The following is an 18,287-nucleotide window of genomic DNA, read 5'->3' on the forward strand; positions in this document are numbered from 1 at the left end:
GCTCTGACTCTTCAGCACCATACAACCTGAGAACACTCACACCATCGAAGCTACAACTCGAGCGTGCTCTGACTCCTGCCGTAGAGCCACCAGCTGAAAACAGCTGCAGTCACCAGCCCCACCAAGAGTGTGAGAGAGCTGGTGGGCAGGTCCCTGACCTCCACAGCCCCTGGATTAGCAATTGTGGTGCTACAGAACAGCATATGCTCTTCAGTGATTAATGAGACTCCCCCTCACAAGAGATGGAGAACAGATGGGGACAGCACACCTTTAGAGACAGCCTGGCTAATACTCCAAAACTGGGGTGAGGGAGGGAGTTGTTATGATTTGGTGGGGGGGGAAGGCTTTTTTGGTTTATTTCATTGATTCTACCACTTCTACTTGCTACTACATGGCTTTAGACACTCCATAGCTAATGTAATTTGATGCAAAAAAAAAAAGCACTGCATGAAGCTAAATTAAAAATCCAGACTATGAATAAACAATTCAGTAAGTGTTTAGTCTGCCCACCAAAGTATGGTTATATAGAACCCACAATTCCTTCTGTATTGCTGAGTTGCTCTAGAAATATAAGATAACGTCAGTAAACAATTCATAGTTACATAATTTACAGAAACTGAAGTCCTCAGAATGATGATGCTCTATTTCTTATCTGTATTATAAAAACAGCAAGATTTACAAAACTGTAAAGAATAATTCTTTAGCTTCACACACCTGCGTAATTATCTTAAAAATTGAAATGTCATCAATGATACATGGTCATAAGTAATTAACCACCTAATTAGAATCTAGAAATCAAAAGTAATTGATGTTCAGACAAAAATGCCCTTCACAGCTGGATTTCAGTAGTCCATGAACCTAAGCAATACTGAAATTGGAAGAAATAGAGACACTGAACACATTTTATGAGAATGTGCAATGTGAAGCAAAAAGGAACAGCAGGTTAGGTCCTCCATGCTGATTAGTCTTCAGTTTAATTAATGCTGAGATGGCATCAGCAAGAGATGGCACGTGTCACTTTGCTGGGTTAGAACTAAGTCAGAAAGAGAGAGATGAGGAACACTGGGAACACAAGAATTCCTCCCAGGAAAGTCTTTGCCTCTTCTGAACACATACAATTAAAGCCATACAGCATTAAAAAAAGGTGTGGGGAGAAGAATGCTTGAAAAGTTTCAAACATTAAGTTGAAGAAGTCATGTTTGTTCTCCTGTCCAGCACTCTGTATTTGGTGAGGAAAAGCAGCAGCACCTCATTGCATGGCAAAGCATTCCCAGATTTAAAGATCACAAGTTGCAGCCCATCAGGGAGAAATCAATGCATTTTTAAGTCCTACCAAGCTTTCCAACAAAGCACTAGCTACTGAAAGTTGTCATTCCATAGTCTCAATCTAAAGAGCTAACAGAAGAGTTGTTACCATCAGTTTATGTGGATTCAGAGGCAATGCTCTGCAGCAGGTTAAGACAAATTATTGTGAAAAAAACCAAATGAAAAATGTACAGTAGCATGACTCTGAGTTCAGGCATTGCAGAGAGCTCCCAGATTTAAGTCAAAGTGCTAGAGAATTATTACTGTCCAAATTTACATAGACCTTTCATTAAGATTTGTCATCATGAATTCTAAACCTTAGATTAACGGAAGAATTTCATTTTAATGCAGGGTAATACTCTGCCGTTGACAAAGGCTCTGTGTGTGCATGGGAATACCTGAAAATGTGTGAGGCCACACAGTTCCTGTACAGACAAACCACAGCCCCAGTCTGTCTTACAAAGACCCTGAGGCGTTTTTGCTCCAGTTCATTAAGTTAAGCACTTGCTTCCAGTTGGTCCCTACTGAGCACACCTGAGTACTTAGTGGGTAACACGGATGTCACAGGCTTTTGAACACCTGCACACATGAGTGCCTGAAGAGATGACTTTCTAGGTTTTTCTAGAGGCCTCTCCTGATGGGCTGTGCAGGACCAGTGATGTGTTTTCACCTCCCAAACATGCAGAACTTTTCACAGAATACGAGCCACTGACAACCTCTTCTCCTTCAAATGCTCTCCTCTTAGGAAGCTGTGGCAGAAGGCACACATCTGGTTTTTAGAGATGCTACATATTTATTTGATGTCAAGCTTTTTCAGCATTCCAAACAGTCAATCTCATCATCTCTTCATCTCCTCTCTCCACCTGGAATAGAGTCCCATTCTTCTTAATTTTTGAGATTTTATAGCAATTCCTACAGAACCATCCTTATCTTTCAATACAAAATATATTACTAGAACTGTCTGCTATAACTACCCAGAATGATCTCTTATATCCACTGAATAGTGGATTCAAGAAATCTGAAACTTTAGAGCATATCCCAAAAAACCACGGTTTTGTCTCTCCAAGTGTGTTCATTTACAAACCATTTAGAGACAAGCAGAGAATACACCATCAATCTCTGATTATGTTCCACTGACTTGCTGCCTTGCTTTCCCCACCACCCAGCTACCAGCCCCAGACATTGGCAGCCCTGCTTTGGGTGCACAATGAGGCACTGCAGTGATTGCAGACTTCTTCCAGTTAGCTGGATATTTCTCAAAACTGTCAGACTACTTTGCTAAGTTTCTGTCTGCTCATTTATAATCACCACTATAATTTCAATCTTCTCCACCTACTGTGGACAATAAATTAAAGAGAGGAGCTATATAATCAGGGGAAGACTTTATTATTAGGTTTTTTCTGATTTGAAATGCCCATAGCTTGCCATGCTGACTGATGTTCTTTGGTCAGTAAATAATGCCACCTGCTGAGCCAAATATGTGCTCAGAATGAACATATACTCCTAGGTGATTCAAAAAGACCATTATTTTCCCTTCCACTTCCATGCTTTTTTTTTCCTTAAAATTTTCAGCAGCCTTGTCCCATTCCTAGGAACAGAGAATGCACAGACCGCATGTGGATTTGTACAACCACTATTGCACAGGCTAATTAATCCAGAATTTGTCCTCCCACACAGCACGCAAGGCACAAACAAATATTAAATGAGTTACACTCCACAAAGATGGAAATCCAAAACTGGGTAGAACTCACTCTCTCTTCACACCCTCTCCTCGTTCTGCTGAGCTATACCAAACTCTTTCTGGGGCAGGAAAGAGGAACACAGTACTTAATCAGAGACCATGGTATGAAAAAGGGTAAGCCAGGTGACCGTGGCTCATCTTTTTATGCCACCAGTATTTCACAGAACAAGAGGCACTGAGGTTGGAAGGCACCTCTGGAGATCATAGTCCAATTCCCCTGCTCAAAGCCTACAGTATGCTCAGTACTGTGTCTTGTTGGGTTTTGAGTATCTCCAAGGATGTCCCTTTCAGACAACCTGTTTCTCTAGTGTTTGATCACCCTCTTACAGTAAAATAGCTTTTTCTTCGGATTAAATAGAATTTCCGGTATTTCCATTTGCACCCACTGAAGACCTATTTTTGTGTACCTTAATCAAACCTCTCTTTTTAAGGGACTTTTCTTTAAACTAAATATCCCAGGGGTCATTATCTGTACCAAAGAGGAATGAAAGTAGTTCCATTAGGATTTATAAATCCACATCACACCAGCCGGCACAGATCAGTGATCAAACACGTCGTACACCATGAAAAGCTGCAGCCCTGGGGAGTTTCTCTTGCCTCCTGGCGATCTTCAAGAGGCGTTTGCTTCTAAAGGACTTTGTGTCCTTAGCTGCTTTTAAGTAGTCCAGATCAATGTTGTTCCTTAGTCAGGTCAGGGTCGTTTATTATTTGCCATAATGGTCAAAAAGATGTTTAATTATGTCACCTTCACATGAGCTGGTGCAGAGGTGGATTACAAATGCTACTTGTTTTCCAGTGCCATTCTGGAAGCAGATTAGGAGTGACAAGAAAACAAAGAATTACACTGAAAGCGACCCTACAGATGTTAATAACCTCTATCACAAAATTTCACGTAAAAATGGTTTGTAATGTTTTGACTCTTCTGCCATCACCAGGTATAAGCAGCATTGGAATATTAGTTCTGCAATTCTGTGCTTACCAGGAACAGTGAGGAACAGAACTAATAGATTCTCTAAGGACCCTTGCAAGACTGTACTACAAGTTCAGAAATGCAAATTCAACTGATTATCACATATATTAAGAACTGTCCCATTAAGGTTATCAATTAGAAGAAAAGCATCCACACTAGTTTCTTGTAATTATACGAAACAAACAAAAAACTCCTTAAGTACAATATTTGTTTCTACTTTACAAAGGGCAAGTCCTTCATATTCTTCAGTTTTCTCACTGTATGGAATTTACTCCTATTTACTGTCCTATTCTTTTGTTGTTGTTATTATCATTAACTACCTATGGCAAAACAGAAAAGAAAAAAATAATTCTGCATTAACTCTTCAATTTTGTTAGGAGAAGCCTCTCATCCCAAAAAGCCTTACAAAAGAAGAAAAGAAATAGATCTGAGTCTGGTAATAAATTCATATCCCCAAGTGAGACCAGCAAAATAATTTCTTATTATACATTAAATGTCATTGAGGTTCACCATGCTCATGAAGGCTATGAACCACATGGATCCAAAGGACAAAAGGAACAAGGCCATGCATGCACAGATTTCCTCTCAAACATGCTCAACAGGCTTCCTGGAAGGTCTCACATCTTCCCACTCCCTGCCAAGCTTTTCTTTTTCTCCATCTGCCTTTCCTCTCTTAACTAATTTTTCTACCCTGAAGAAGATTCTAAGGCTGTTCCACTTTTAAATAATAAAATAGACATTGCACAGTGGCTTAAAACAGAGTGCTAACATAGTAAAATTTATTTTTCTTTGGGGAAGAAAACTAAAAAGCAACAAATGCACTTCAGCAACAAGTACAAAGAGGAAGTTATACAAATAATAGGTTACGTAGTCAAAGATTTTCTAAGCTGTTTCATTGTTTTGTTAACTTCTACTAGTGTTAAAACAGAAAAAAAAAAAAATTCCCATATCATGCACAAAAAAAATTCCAGACTTCTATAATATTCACAGATTAATTAAATCAAATATCCCAAACTACTGATGTTATCAAAAAGTCATTTTGAAACATTCTATTCAATACTGTTTGATGGCACCTGATAGCTCTTGCCACGGGGACCCTGTCCAAGTCCAATCTGTTGCTGTGCAGGTCGATGACAAACACAAGACCTGGAATGGTTTATCAATGAGTTTCTCAGCGTGAGAAGAATATAAGGTTTGTACCTGATGATCAAATGTACGAAGGAAGAGGACAGCATACAGACAGCAACAGGGCCCATGGCACCTGCTGCACACAGGCTTCCTTTACCTGAGACAGGAAAGAGGGATCCCTAGGGGCAATCAAATCCTGTGCTGGAACTCCTGATGGGGCATTTCTCTGCAGGACTTCCCAGCACCTCTTCCCCATGAGCTGCAGGGTCACCAGCTCTCCACACACCACCAGCAACCAGGGCAGGCTGGACAGACATCAAGCAGCACAAACTACAGAAAGAGAGGAGGCAAACTGGGAGAAAGGTGGTGGTTTCCTCCTCGCCAAAGTGAGAGGCATTAAAATTAGAACTGAGGAAAGAGTTAACTGAAACCAATTACTCAAGTGCAGAAAGCATCTGAGAAAGCAGGTCCTGGGTACAGCTGAATCCAAGCACCCAGGCAGACCTGAGCACACACTCATGGCAGGCGTTGCGCCGGATGCACACAGCTCTGCAGGTAAGTGGAAGAACAGAGAAATAAGGACACGGCCTGTACTAGGCTGGTACACAGGCAGTTCAGCACAAGTTACCCAACAGGCTGTTACTTTCAACTAACAGGAAAATATTTGACACTCTTTTTTTAAAGCATAGCCAGGAGTCACTTAGGGATTCGCAGTGAGATTCACAGTGGGGACAAGAGGCTGCTGAGTTAGGGTCACAGCAGCTCCCTATTTTCAGGGTGAATTCATACCACAGCAGCTCACACTTTGGACTGTAATTGCCCTTTAACATCAGTCACTTGGCAAAGATAGGACAGACTCCACTCCCACTAAACTTTCTGTCAGAGGACCCTAGGCACCTTCCCCCTGCAAATTCCCAGCAGCCAGCTGCTTTCAGGTTGCACTGAACAGGAACCCAAGCTGGGATACACTATCTGGTGTGCAAAATTCCAGTTATTTTGAGTATGTACCAGCAAATCATGGATATGAAAAGTCAGCTAGGCCCCTAAATGTCTATTGTCTAGGCAACTACTACTATGATTTGTAGAGGGCAGGGGAGGAGAAGGGACAGAATCACAGAAAAGTAAAGCCCATGTTTTTGCTCTCTCTCCCTTTGATCAAAACAATTACTTTTAATTGCAATACACTTTGCAACTATAATGTCATTCTTCTTGGAGGGGAAAAATAGACTCCCTACTAAGAACTAAATTATCTATTTAAGTAATACTTTCAAAAGATACTCCAAGTTTTTAAATTATCAGCTCAAAATGTGGCATAAATAAAATACCAACAATGGAAACCCATGTGTAAATCATGCTATTATGCAGAGTTGTACCAAAATGTACACCAAGCAACTGGACCAGATCTTCCATTGTTTGATCTTTTTTTGGTGTTCAACGCGCTCACAGATGATAAACTTTTTCATTCCTCACAAATACAAAATCCCACTGAGAACATGGAAGGCAAGATGGAGTCCTTTGAATATGGTGGCATTGAAGTTAGTGGGAGATTTAAATGCAGAAGAAATACTGGATCTGGACATAAGGGTATTTGACATAGAATTATAATAGTCATAAAAACGTAAGGATATTTATTCAAAAATGCTTCAGTATCTCATAAGTTATTGCTTTTCCATACTACTTTCTCAGCTGGATCACTGCTGCTTCTACTCTCCTTAATCTTTCCTTTCTAATTCTTCTTTTAAACAGTTATAAAAAATTTGCACAGATGGGGAAAAAAGCTGAAGATCTGAAACAAATTAATTTAATAAGGAAGGGACTAGAATTCCATTATTGGTTTAGGCAGCCTCTTTTCATGCTGTATATTGTAACCAGGAACAATTAATTTCTAAGTCCTTGATCTTTTGGAGCTTTTTCATTAATATTATTATTAATAATAATAATAGCAATTCCCACTCACTCTTCCCACTTGCCTCCTGCTAGCTGTAAGCACTCCAGTGCCTCTAGGCAACACCCCTGGTCCAGAAAAGAAGGCTGGATTTAAAAGCTGCTGCTTTCTGTGCTGGCCTGTGGACAGGCAGGTGGCTGCCAAGAGCTCTGCACACCCCCCAGGACAGCCTGACCCTGGCTGCCTGTGGGCAACCTGCTGGGTACCACTCGCAGGGCAGGAGAGGGCTGAGGCACGAGGATACCTGCTCATGTTGCATGAGGAGATGTGGGAAGCTTCAGAGCACAGGCCTGCACTGAGAGCTGGAGTGACAAAGCAGCACCTTTCTCACTTCACCCCTCTGTGCAAAGGGCACAGCCTGACTCACCAGAGAAAGCACCGTCCTGTGCTGTCAGTGCATGAAGGGCCAGCACCTCAACTGGCCCATGCAGGGTCCCAGGGCTGCCAGCCACATCCTCAACAGATGGGCCTGGAGTTCAGGATGGCAATTTGCCTTAGGGGGAAAAACACACAGATTGTGAGTTCAGTCCCATCATCCAAACAAAACACTTGGCCACGTCTAGTAAGGTGCAAGTCGTGTGGGTTTTGACTTCAGTCTTTCCATGTGCTGTTCACATGTTGGTTGCAATTGTCTATGCCAGGAGGTGCAGCTGCTCCCCAGCATAGTGTTGGTGGTAAGAGCTGAGACAGGACTGCATGAGATGCAAACCTAGTTCCAAACACAGTTCACAAGGACAACCTGCAGAGCAGCCAGTCACAGAGCTCTGGATCAATTGGCATGGGGAAGCAGGAGCTCTGAAAATAAGCGCAGCATCCTCCAATATCCCTGGAATAACACACTCCACATGGGACTGCACTGTCTGCTTGTGACATCCAGAGTGTCATGTGTCAGACAAACTGTCCCTCAACCTCCAATCCAAGAACTATTGCCACAGGGCTCTCTACATGGCTGTGCCTTGTTGGCCCTTATTCTCGTAACAGGAACAACTTCCTGCTACCTTCCTTTTCAAGTACCTTCCAGTCTCATACAACCTGTTCATACACCTTCTAACACCTCCAGGACATGACAATACTGTCTACACATAAAACCCAAATCTACTCTGTTCTCATTTCAAAATTTTTCTAAACCCCTTTACATATTCAAGTCTTTTGAAGCTGTGCCTTTCTGGATGCCTACCCTGGCAAAGCAAAGCAAGGACCTAAAAGGCCCAGAACTATCAGCAGCTGCTGCAACAAGGAACGGAGGCGAACATATGAATGTGTCTCAAAAAGTACACTCAATTCAATTTACCCATGTTGTATCCCACTCCCATATGGGAGTGTGAAAACAGGGAAAATGCAAGGCCTCTGTTTCTCTTTGCGTCCCAGCCATGCAGGGGGGCAGTAACATCTGGCACAATGGGAAGATTCAGCATCAGTTGTGTTGGCAGCTCGAAAGTTGCCCCTGGGTGTGTCACTCCAGAAGGCTGCAGATTGACCATCTGGGGTGCCATCTTCTCAGTGCCACACACAGGGATTTTTAAACTATTTCTTCTTAAACATTATCCACTTCTCTATTCTTGTGGACAGCAGTCCATGTAAGTACCTCATGAACATATCTCCCCAGGCTCCTGTAGAGTTCCTTTCTTCCTAACTTTAAAGAAATAAACAAAAGCATCATACACATTTCACTTGTAGATTTCAGTTCACTTTTCCTCAGAGGAAAGAATTTCAGCCCATCTGCCACACAGACACATTTTTTTAATTCATGTGCAAAATAAGGCTTGTATGCACCACATATAAAGGACCCTAAAGATAAATAATCCTGTCTGTTTCCTGGCTAAACTATTACAAGTCAGTACACTATTGAGGTTATAAACGTTTATTTTCAGTAATCTGGCACAAATGTTGCTTTCAAGCAGTCACCTTCCTAAACTAATGAATCATTAGGTCAGCTCAATCTCTTTCAGTTTAAAAAGTAATTTGTCCAAAGCCTGAAATTTAAGTAATATACAATCGTTTTGTACTGAATAATACACTTTCAGATATAACACACTCCAGTAAGTTATAAAGACACAATGACAGAGAGATGCAAAACATTACGGTGGATCAAGACAACCCAACTGTAACTTCCCAAGTTTTTGATGTTAAGGATAAACACTGTGGGTGAAGGTTTCTATGGTTTCAGAATGCAGATAAAGGGGTTTTGTTTGTTTGAGTATATTTTAATTCTGATACTCAATTTCCAACCAGATGAGACAAATCAAGCATAAGAGCCTCAACTAAACAGGAAAAACATAAGATACCAGCACCCACGCCCACCTGTAGGCAAAAGTCTCCCCCAGAAGGTTCACCAGAGGGAATTCTGAAAGGAGAATAAATAGAAAACAAACCTGGGTGGGGAATAGGAAGGATGGCTACGCACTGGCCAGGGCATTTGCCATCTCCTGAACAAGCACACAAACCTCCTCGAACAACACAATTAAGGTGTTCACTTGATCTGCTTTTTTGTTGCCCAAATCAGTATGAAAGTCCTGTCTCATCCCTCCAGAGAGACAAACACTAGCAGGTAATTGCACAAGTCTGAGCAAGCTGGTTGTATTTTCATAAGCTTCTACAGAGAAGTGGGTATGTCCAGAGGGAAATTCAATACTTAATTCATTCATCTCTCAAGCAAGGGGTATAAAACACATTGCAGCACTTGAAGGGGACTCTTGTCTCATGCTGTAGAGAAGCAAAATTCCCACTAGTGAAGTGGAGCTAAAAGCACTTCAGCAACTCACAAAGAGTTTTCAGGAAAAGCACAGCAGAGAACTGTAGAGCAGCCAGGTACCAACCAGAGCAGAGAGCCCAAGTGTGCCCAGGTAACTGAGGGCAGAGAGCTTTGCAGTGCTCAATTTGCTGCCTCTTCAGGAGCTGCAAGCAATGCACGGGCACTCTTCACACTGCTCTAAGCCTGCCAGTTAAGCTAATGATAAAGAACTGAAAAATTATTCAAAATCATAAAATACAGGTCTTGGGGTGAATGCTCTGGTCCCCAAGTGCAACTGAGAGACAATAATGCATCTAAAGGGAGAGGAAATCCATCAAACTAGGCACTAGTCTGATGATTCCCATCTTGGCTGATTGCCACTGTCACTTTGCTGGTCACACCAAGTCTTCTGCATGTACCAATGGGTAAGAAAGTCTCTTTTTCCCCAGGAGGCTGGAGTCTCAAGTATTATGCATGGGAAGATGTTATTAAATGGAATGCAAACTGCTCTTTACTTTGTATTAACGGGCTTGTCAACATTATAGAAATAATTGCAAAATAAATAAAGCATTTCTCTGCAGGAGCTCATACCATTTTACACAGACAACCTTTCTTGCTGTAATGCAAGCAGTGGGTTTAAATCCACCCAGTATCATCTAGTCCATACTGCCCAAACCCAAATCCCATCTTAAAATCTGCAAAAAGTAAAACTGCTATATAGCATATCTGAATATTTTAGTAGATTTTGCAAGAAAGTATTGGTTTTAACAAAACCAAAATTTTATCTGAGTTTTAAGACGGTGTGTGTGCAGGGGAGAAGAAATTCTCGGGAAATCGTTTTAAGTACTCATGTTCCATTACATAAAACTTGCAAGACTGCTGCAAAATGCATTTAAATAAAAGCAAAGACATTGTACAGTTGCAACAGAGCATTTCCCCCTTCTTCAGAATGAGGATGTCTCAACACACTTCTTTTTTCCTATTTGTTTTGGTCACATTTTTTATTATCCCCTGAGGCAGGATTTCTTTCAGAACACATTTTCTGTGGGTGTTTTCTTAAGATGCCACATTTAGATCTATTGATTACTTCCCTTGGTAAATGTTTATGCTCTGGTTCCCACCACATTTTAATTCAGGTCTTTTTGTCAACTGCTAAATAATTTATTTTTAAGAAACCAAATTCCTATTTGTATAGTGCAGTTCATCATAGCGGTTTTATCCATTACAAATTAAAACGAAATTTTTAAAAACCTTAAGGCACTTAACCTTTCTCTCTCTGAGAAAGAAACACCATAATCTTTGTCTTTTCAAACCAGCCAACTCCCCAAACTGGTCCTTTCACACAGGTTTCTCCAAATTTTAAATAAATTAACACATTTTGAGGAAAAGATTGAGTAGGGGGTGTGCTGCTTTTCCCTGGACACAGGTCCACTCCTAACAGACCCCAGCACAGTCCAGCACCACAGACAGAACAGGTTTCCTTCCTTCGACCTGCCCAGAGCCACAGGGTAAAAGAGACCCCTTGTCCTGAGGGGTTGGGTGCAGCCCATGGCTCTCCATCTGAGAGCACTGCTCTGAAGCAAAGACGATCACAAACTGTATGAAAATGCTCCTGACTGGTGTGATTCTGCAGCTAGCTGTTACAGGTGGGCCTCAGCTTTACTGACAAGCGTTTGTGCAAGCTTGTTAAGCATGTGTTCTTGAATAAGAACATCAGTAGAAGTTGGATGAAATTTTATTCTATCAGCATTCTCTACTTTCAGCCTGTAACTGTGTAAATGTTGCTAAGCCAAACCAAACTCCACAGCACATCTGATACTGAAGGGGCTGCATAGGAAACCTTATGCTTTTGAGCTCCTACCAGTAGGAAATGTGCTACATTAAAAATTATCACTGCTCTGATGAGCAATAATCATCCATTTACCTTAAGTATAATTCTCCCTTTCTCTGGTAGCTGAACCCACCAACCATTTTAACTGCCTCACCTCACTTGACTTATCTGTTTCATTAAAACACTCCATTTTAAACACTGATATACTCTCCCGACTCAGGGAATCAGTGTGCCAGGGTAATTCCTGGACAGCTATTTCCTGTTTCTCCAGCAATCTTTGTAAAAGGCAAAGTTAGCTAAAATAAAATAGAACAGTTTCTACACTGATACCTTTATAATACCTTTATTTCAGTGTAAATATTTTAAAATATTTTTAATGCAATGATAAACCAAAGAAATTGGTGGAAAAGCAAAAGCACTATGTTAATATTTGATATTTGACTTTTACAAGAATTCAGAATTTCATCATTAGTTAATATGGGGTTTCTTTGCAGGCAGATAATTTTACTTCATATACCTTGTTGCACAAAACTATCATTAACAAGATATATTACCTAATTATACTGGTCTGTTCTACTTCTGAGAAAAATTGCAGCTATAAATTTCACACAGGCTATGTACTGTGTGCAAAGGCTTCTGACAGAATCCCACGGCCACAAAGAACAGAATCTGGAGAGACACTGTCATTCCATTTGACAAACTGACTGGTATCAATATCAGCATAATGGTCCCAGATCTGCAGCAGAAGAGAACAACATTGATTGGCAACATCAAAAGGGTCAAGATAAATTAAATATTTATGACTCTGGGCTGAGCTGACAGCTCCTGATGAGTTCTCAAAGCTGATACGTTTCTTCTGAAAGTTGCCCCACTAAACCTGCAGTTTCCAAGGTTCCAAGTTTATTTCCCAGGCTGCTGACAGCCCTGCCAACCTCTAGGAGGGCACTGCTGAACGTTCTGCTCTTTCCCATTTCCCTAAGCCAGAACCATGAAGTCCTTTCCATAGGGCAAGTGAAATAATTTGCTTCACTAAAAGCATAATAACCCAGCAATGGTCACACAGAAAAAAAGACAGGTGGCTTTTTATATATAAAAACAGTTTTGTACATCTGCTTTGTGTTTTTTCACCTGGATGAAAATTTGTGAAAAGCCTCTGTCCCAAAATTCAGGGTTGTTGGGTTTTCCATCGAGGCGGTAAAATTAATTTCAAGTAAGACTAACTCCTGGCTCAAAGCTAAATTTGCACATTCCCAAAGACTGCAAATTGTATCACTACACCCATCTTTCATAGATGCAGGTAAATGAAGTGATTAGCATAACATGCAAGCCACACAAAACAAAGCCAGGAATATAATAACTGTCCGGAAAAAATATTTGCTGTAGATTAGCTCTTGTTAAACCAGCCTGATTTTGTGTTCCAGTTTTGTGTTCCAGATCAATAACATAAATTTCTTAGTTTAAGACTTCTAAACTAGCACCTGAGAATACAGCATGACTAAAGTACACATCAAATGGATTAAAAATACCTTCCTAGCTTGAAAACATAGACATCAATGGGGACTTGACATCTGAGGCACCATTACTAGCAAGCTCCTGAAAGGATTGGGATGAAACCCTTTAAAAAAGGAATGCATCCATCCATGAGAACTAACTAAAGCAAACCGAGAAGAGGGAATTGATATTACAAATACCTGCAGACTGATAAATGAGAAAGAGATGAGAGTACTGACAAAGAAATTAGAGACACTTGAGAAACAAGACCCATTTGAACAAAATATGTTTTAAATCAAAACTCACAAAAATGTTCATCTGGGAAAAATGCTAGGAATTCCAAATAGAAAGGTTTATGAATCATCTAAGCCCATCTTCCTACTGAGATCTAAGACATCTAGACAGCTATTTATCTAACTTCTTGAAAATCTCTAATGACTGAGATTTCACAGGCCTGGCAAGTAAATCTAGTCTTGAAAAAGTCACATCTAGACTCAAACATTCTCAGCTGCATGCTCAGATCACATTTGTTTCTCAGCCAGCCCCCTTTAGGCTGGAAGCATGAGGCACGCTTGTCCTTGCAACATCCCCTCCCCAACAGCTGCCTGCAACAACCTGCGAGCTCATCCTTCCTCAGTTTGCTCTTCACGACAAACCATTTGTTCAGTTCTTCTTCCCTGGTCCTGCTTTCAAGACTAAGGAAAAGTACTCAGGAAAACAGTGCTGGAAACAGAGTAGGGCTTGTGGTAAAGTGACAGTGTGAGCTCCAGGCACAGTTCTGTGGCAAAGGCTTGATCCACTTGTTGAAAACCTTAAAAAGAAGAGTAGGTAAGTCTGCCTCTGCCTATACCTTTAGTTTCCACATTTAAAAAGAGGATACTGACATAAAGACATTTCAAAAGATAAAATTAATCTCTTCCCTGCTTCACTGTTAAGGATACTTGCCTTATTCCTAATTTGAATTAATCTGATTTTCCTTTTAGCAACTGCTTCTCATTCTTTTTGAGCTAGATTAAACCACCCTCTAGCACACTGTGTCTTCTCCACATAAAAATACTTTATTCTTCTTTGGAACCCTTCTACCACTCAGAGGGAACTGTTTGATGAGGATGTAGTCCATCCCTGTTACTCCCCTTCCACAACCATAGCCGTCAGACTAACTCCTCACCACTTGTGCAAACAGGTCCAAGATTCCTCAGCTTGTTCACATACTACAAGCCTCAAACTTCAATGTCAAAATCATGGTACTTCCCATCAAGCAGGCCAAGAGTTCCATTGAAAGCTGGCCCAGTTCTCCCCATCTCCTCAGTGATATTTCAATTCACGCACATAAGCTGGTACATAGAAAGACTGACTTCAAGTTATCTGCATTTTCCCCACCAGTTCCTCCAGTCAGGGAAGTAATAACAATGCTATGTTTCATTCCCCAAGCTGCATACAGAAGAAAACATTTTCTTTAGAAAACAAAATGCAAGATTACTAGCTAATGTCCTAATTAACTGCACAATATTTTCAATATTTTCCGTTACATTACCGAAAATAAAGTTAGGACAGAGAAATTATTTTCTGCATTGATGACATCTGCTACTAGCAATTTGCAGTTATTTTGACTGGTACAGTACTTAAATTACTAACAACACATAAAACTCTGAGCTAACAGCAGTCTGTGGCAGCAGGAAACACACTTTGTCAAAATTATATTTCCACAGGACCAGATTAATTTAATTACAATTAATATTTTTTAGTAAATGGCTCCAACAGACATGTATAGCAAATAATTTGCGTATAAATTACTCCCACTCCTGCTCTAGATGTTATCAGCTCCAAAAAGCCACTTACAAATATGTGAATTCACTGTCATTCTCAATCATTGTATATGAAAATGTGGGCAAAATTTTGTTAAAATAAGATACATCTTTTGCAAATACCATGTGTCTGCTTTTCCCTCCAAGGCTGCATGCAGACTGGGCAGGAAGCAAGCAGTGTTTGCTGTAACAAATGTTCATGTTCATTTTTGGCAAGAATCCCTTCCTCAGATAAGCAGTTTTAAGAAACTATCACGGATCTACATTATTAGAAACAGCATGCACATAAAAATATTTTGCTAAGGGTTCTTTGGAAAAAACACTTCACTTCCCAGCTCTGCTCACCCAGCCCAGGTGCTGTGGCATTCTGCCTTGCCGCCGTGGTGGCCTTAGCCCACCCTGCGCTGTCACCACGCTTGACCCCCTGCTTGTCCTGTCCTTGCTGCTCCCTGACATGGGAACACTTTCCCACACTTCAGACACACAAAAGAACAATTTTCCCTGGGGGTCCAGTGCAAGAAGTCAGCTCACACCCCAGGCTTTTGCTCACAGACTGTTTTGAACAATTCCTGCAGGAACACAGTACGTTTGAGTGCCTTTCTGCAAATCTGGTTAAATTTGGTTAAGAGATGTTACAGGCTGAGAGGAGCAAAAAGGGCAAACACACACATTCATGCAGTGTGAGAGTATGAGCCATCAAAGAAGAAATTTCATATGCTATTTGTGTGTTCTTTTCCTGTTGTCTTCTTCCATCGTGTTTTAAACAAGGGAAACTCCTCTTCCTGAAGTAGCTTAGTTCAGATTTGCAAAGTATCTCTGGTCTAAGCTTGGTTTAGATCTCTAAATTAGCATTTAAAAGGCTTCAGCAGGTGAACTGACAATACCTCATAACAGCTTTTTCCTGCCATCATGCCAAATTTCTGTATTAATAATGCTGCAGACACCTCCACTTCAAAGAATTCTATGATGCTTCAATGAGCAGTCTCTCATGTATACACCTAAAATACTTTCAGGATGATTTATACATAGCTCAGCAATATTCACTTGAAGGTGCTTCCTAATGTTTTGGGTCACAGTCATCTGGCATTCAGACCTCAACAGAAAAAAATTTCCTTCCATATGTAAAATTTCTAGTTAGACTCCATCATCAGGCCTGTTCTTTGAGGTAGCATGCAAGCAGAATCAGGAAAAAACTCAAGAGAGAAAAACTTAAACAAATTAACATTGAATTGGGTAGCAAGCGCAGCATTCCCCACACTGTACTGCACATCCACAGAAACAGCCTCGGCTCCCAGTGAAGAGCGTCCCACTCAACAAAACTGGAAGTTGTCTGTATTACCACTATGTAACAGAAGTGAAAATTCAACCTGAGGACAGCCATGCAGCCTATCTGGAATGAAAAAAACAAGTGGGGTGGGGAAATACAACACATTAGAGACTATTGAGTATTTGCTGGGCACTCAAGTGCACAACCTAATAGGGATTTTCAAGGTTTGAATATAGGATTTTAATGTAGAAAATCAGAATTATATGCTATAAAGCTGGACAAATTCCTATGATCCCTTATTCAAACCGAGATTTATAATCAAATCTTATCTCCTGTGTTTTACTCATATGTAAAAAGCTTCAAAATGCTTGGAGACCATAATCTGTTCTTGTGGAAGTGACTCAGTGATCCACAGGAAGCAAAGCTGTAGTTAGCATGAATGAAGACAGCTTCTTCAGCACTGCTGTAGTCTAAGATAATTCTTTTCACACTCATTTGGACAACTGTTGTGATATCACATTATTAAGAATATTTTGCCAACAGAAAATAATGAGAGGAAACCTTTAAACTTAGGTATCTAATTTAATGATGCCTCCTTCAAAGCTGTAGAGAGCAATGGTTTCCCTCCCTTGGAAACAGAATGCCATAAACCACGAGGATTCCTAACCCTTAGCATTATTTTTATCATCACTAGAGCCCCATTCCTTGCTTTTCCCCAGTGAACTGGCAGCACAGGCAGCAGGAAAGTGTCTTCTGAGGGGAAACATTTGGTTCTCTGCTCTAAGCTGCTGCATTACATGGCTTGTTCCCCCTCCTTGGTTAGATGAAAATCATGGGAAAAAAATAAATCATTGGAAATATTTTGTAACATTCGTCCCTCACTTCTTACATCAGAGATTTTCATGAATATTTTTTATTTCTCTTCAGGCTTCAACTCCACCTCTGCCTGATCACTTACCCCACTTCTGGATTTCTGTACACATTGTATTGGTAAGTAACAGTATTTTTTGGAGCTCATTCTGAAATTTGTGAATACTTGTACTATAAATTCAAATTACAATCTATTTAAATTATAACATCAACAAATACAGCCTAGCAAACTGAGCCCATTATACACCTGTGTTCTTCAACTACTCATTCTAGTGTCACTAAAAACTGGGAAATAAACTCTCCAACAAGTTTTTTAGGTTAGAAAGTCAACATTACTTTATTCAGCACTGAGGTACATGGGAGATTGCTCCACCAAACATGTACCCCAATTATCAAAACTTTTAACTATTTATACATTTTATCAAACAAAGGAATTAGTGTTCATTGGCTACAAGTTACATAGTTCTCTTATCAATTACTATTTTGTTTTATATTGGTTAATGATTCTCTAACTTCTCATGTTAATTAGTCCACATGCTCAGTTTCTCTCTTCTTTTCGGCAGGTGGTCTGTGAGTCAGTGGTCACAGATGCTCCTGCCTGGTTTACCTCTTACTCACTTGGACCTGATTTCAGCACAATTACTGAGTTGGTTTCATGAGTTCCTTCCTTATCTTGGAAGTCCTGCCAGATGTCCTTGTCATCCATAAATTCTGAATTCTTTGCATCCATTATCAGTGGTACATCCTTCCTCCCAAGCTTATGTTAGCTTTCTCCCCCAGGTCTGATCACTGAAGCACGTCAAGCCCTAAACTTTAATTTGTTTTTCTAACACATGGATATCACTTAGAGCTTGCTTGTTAGCTGCTATCTGTTTCAGAGATTAAATCTCCCTTCTTGGTGATTAGGTCCCAGCATTTTCCGCCACTCCTTTTTAAAGAAATAAAACTTGTTTGGAAACACTAGGAAGGCAGAATACATTTCCCAAAGCACAAATTTACTCAGCTCAAACATTTTCTGCACGTGAGTCTCCTACTACCTCCATGTGCCCTCTCCTTTGCACTCAGTGTTCTCTGTCATGACCAGAGCAATTCAGCAAGGTCTAGTGCACACGAAACACACCTTTATCACCAGGTCTTCAGTCCAATCAAGCCAAAAGCACCACTAATGACACAGAAATACACTATTCCTGTCTGCAACATTAC

The 18,287-nt window shown here is 40.5% G+C and overlaps 1 long non-coding RNA gene across 1 annotated transcript; it reads right to left on the minus strand.

The window, feature by feature from the left end:
* Positions 1–1,434: 1,434 nt before the first annotated feature.
* On the minus strand, positions 1,435–17,984 carry LOC121663481. Its single transcript, XR_006015642.1, has 3 exons — positions 17,897–17,984; positions 15,890–15,896; positions 1,435–1,445 (listed from the first exon to the last, which is right to left on the minus strand). It is a non-coding gene; the product is annotated as an uncharacterized LOC121663481 (long non-coding RNA).
* Positions 17,985–18,287: the final 303 nt, after the last annotated feature.

The sequence above is a fragment of the Corvus kubaryi genome, unplaced genomic scaffold (genome assembly GCF_017639235.1).
Source record: "Corvus kubaryi isolate FWS band 111438036 unplaced genomic scaffold, C.kubaryi_AGA036_p1.0 37284, whole genome shotgun sequence".
Classification (NCBI taxonomy): domain Eukaryota; kingdom Metazoa; phylum Chordata; class Aves; order Passeriformes; family Corvidae; genus Corvus; species Corvus kubaryi.